The sequence below is a fragment of the Macrotis lagotis genome, chromosome 2 (genome assembly GCF_037893015.1).
Source record: "Macrotis lagotis isolate mMagLag1 chromosome 2, bilby.v1.9.chrom.fasta, whole genome shotgun sequence".
Classification (NCBI taxonomy): Eukaryota; Metazoa; Chordata; class Mammalia; order Peramelemorphia; family Peramelidae; genus Macrotis; species Macrotis lagotis.
In genome coordinates, this window is record NC_133659.1 from 98144179 (window position 1) to 98147383 (window position 3205).

Here is a 3205-nt window from a genome sequence, read left to right on the forward strand (position 1 = left end):
ATCATGTCCTATCTAGTATAAACTCATCACTATGTGAAATATCATCTTGTATCTTGATTCCACTTGGTTACTCAACACATCATCAGTATCCTTAGTGCCTCTCTGCCTGGGCAGCTGGAGAGCAGACCCAAAAATTCCTTCTATAACCTTTCTTTACCAGGTTCAAAATGCCAGCCATCTTTTCATTGGCCTGCAGCTTCTCACCTTGGTTTTGACTCCATCATTATTTTTATCATGCCAAAGGTAACCTCTATCATTCCCCACCTCTTTTCAAGCTTCCTTTTGTATATTATTGTCTTCCCCCATTACACTGTAACCTCCCTAAAAGCAGAAATTAGGGAAAATTTGTAATCCCAGTGCTGAGCTCACTGTCCCCACAGCCATATATTACAATAAACATTTATTATCTATGTGTGTGCATGCATCATCAGTTCCCCACAATCAAAAATGGACATAATTCTTAAAATTTTCACAAATATTTGTTTTCATGGTGATGTATATATAATTCTCATGGATCTACTCATTTCATTCTCCATTGGTTCATAAAAGTCCTCAAAACTGTTGATTTTATAATATTGATATTATAGTTTTAATTGACCTGGTTCTGTTCCCTAAGCCTCTACTGTTGGTGATGTTGAAAGTCCTTCTTTTTCAAAAAAGACCAATGATATCAGCAAGATAATGTCTTGACTTGCAAATGAACTGGATTTAAGTGAGGAAATGCTGCACAAAGTCATCACTCTCACTCTCTCCTGCAGAATGTCGTTGGAGGCCAGTGGCAAGCAAGTCAAGATGCCTGAAGATGGCTCCAGATACAGTGAGAGACCTTAGCCTTTTTAAGCTAAGGAATTTCTCAAGATTCAATTTGTCTGAAGTATCATCCATTCGGTAATTAAAGAACTATGCATGAACTGAGGCAAAAGACGATCTAGTTTGCCTTCACAAAAGAATCAGTCTGAGAAGGGAAGATCCTCAGAATTTCAGTTTTCAAACAATTGCTATTTACATTGACCCTAAACTATCAAAAATCAAACAACGAGCATATGAAATTTGGTCTGGGACCTATTATTGACCAATCAGTGAAATTAATAGTTCTGGAAAAACAGGTTTTAAGAAAGCCCAAGTTTATGATGCATACTTACTGTATTAACAATAAATGGTCACTTAAACTTGCATCACCTCAGATACTATTCTAAGAATATGAGTTAAAGAAGAGTTTCTTATCTCCATTGATGGAGAGTTTTCTCTACTAGACATTCCAAACATGATAAAATCACAGAAATTGACTAAAACATTTTATTGGTGGATCACAATCCTGATAGATTTCAAACTAGAGGGAACCTTAGAGAGAACATCTGTTCTAAACCCATCCATGCCCCCTTCATTTTGCAAAGCATGATTACAGAGCTAGAATATGGACAATGGAGATACAAAATTGGAAAAGGATGAATAGTTCAGTCCCTAAAATAGTTTACATGCATTTGATAGGAAGATATTTACACAAAGACAGGTATGATAAAAAGTTGAGTATAGGGAGTGTGAAAGACCCAGACAAGTGCTTCTAGAAAAATCTGGGGAGGGAGAAAGCAATTTTACCTGTGATTGACCAAGAAAGGTTTCATGAAGGTGGTGGCACCTAAGCTGAGTCTTCAAGAAAGAGAAGAATTTAAACAAGTGAAAAGAGGAAAAAGTACATTCCAGACACTGGGGAAGGTCTGCACATACCTAGAGATGAATAAAATAAAAATAAATTACATAAAGAGGAGCAGTGGGCTATTAGACTCTGCAATCAACTATACTGTTGTTGTTTTTTTAGGTTTTTGCAAGGCAAATGGGGTTAAGTAGCTTGCCCAAGGCCACACAGCTGGGTAATTATTAAGTGTCTGAGACCGGATTTGAACCCAGGCACTCCTGACTCCAGGGCCCGTGCTCTATCCACTGCGCCACCTAGCCACCCCAATGTAATGAATTATAGCTACTGGAAGTCAGTAGTTATCCATTCATTGTGCAGCTATGTTAATGATACATTTTTTCAGAACACCTTTTAAAAGATCATTTAAAAGATTAATTTTACTTTTTCCTACTTAAACTGTAGCTTCTAAAACTCATATTATAAATATCAACCATGATGAACAAGCTTTGAACTTGTTAAAATGTATTCTTTCAATCCACTAGATGATTTTTCTCAACCAAATTCTAAGATTTTCTGTAGAGGCATCATTGTGTTTCCTGTGGATAAGAGCACATTAGTTCCACTTCAGTTTTATTCAAACCTGAAAAATGCTAAGTATGCATTTTAAAGTCAAAAAAGTTTGGCGTCAGCTTTCCACTGGCTCCACCATTGCTTTCTGCTGGCTCTGCCATATTCCAGTAAATTGCCAAAATGACGAACACAAAAGGAAAAAAGGAGAAGGACTCCATACATGTTTTCTAGGCCCTTTTAAAAACATGGTGTCATCCCTCTGGCTACATATATATGCATATACAAGAAAGGTGATATTGTAGATATCAAGGGTATGGGCACAGTTCAGCAAGGAATGCTCCACAAATGTTACCATGGCAAGACTGAACGAGTCTATAATGTTACACAGCATGTTGTAGTCATTGTTGTAAACAAACAGGTTAAGGGCAAGATTCTAGCCAAGAGAATTAATATGCATATTGAGCATATTAAGCACTCTAAGTGCAGAGATAGCTTCCTGAAGCGGGTAAAAGAAAATGATCAGAAGAAGAAAGAAGCCAAAGAAAAAGGCACTTGGGTTCAACTAAAACATCAGCCTGCTCCACCCAGAGAAGCAGACTTTGTGAGAACCAATGGCAAGGAACCTGAGCTGCTGGAACCAATCCCCTATGAATTCATGGCATAAATGACTTAAAAAATAACCAATAAAATATTTCTTGAATTTTGGAGGAAAAAAATTTGGCTTCTAACCTAAGATCTGCACCTCAGAATTCTCCCATTAACAGGGGAAATGTCAGGTCTTAGGTTTTCCCTTTTAGGTGGTCCTAGTATTCAAAAAATGTGGGTGAATGGTACAATTATTGAAAACCTGCTGAGCTAGAAAACTGTTATCTCATATCTATATATAGAATTTGAAGATCTTTCAATGTTCTTTAAATAATGACTAATTTGAATTTAAACATTATAAATAAATCATTTAAACATTATGAATGATTATTGGCATTTATGCTCTTTTAAAGTTTG

At 36.4% G+C, this 3205-nt stretch overlaps 1 pseudogene; it reads left to right on the plus strand.

The window, feature by feature from the left end:
- Positions 1–2383: 2383 nt before the first annotated feature.
- LOC141511108 (large ribosomal subunit protein eL21-like) lies at positions 2384–2867 on the plus strand (annotated as a pseudogene).
- Positions 2868–3205: the final 338 nt, after the last annotated feature.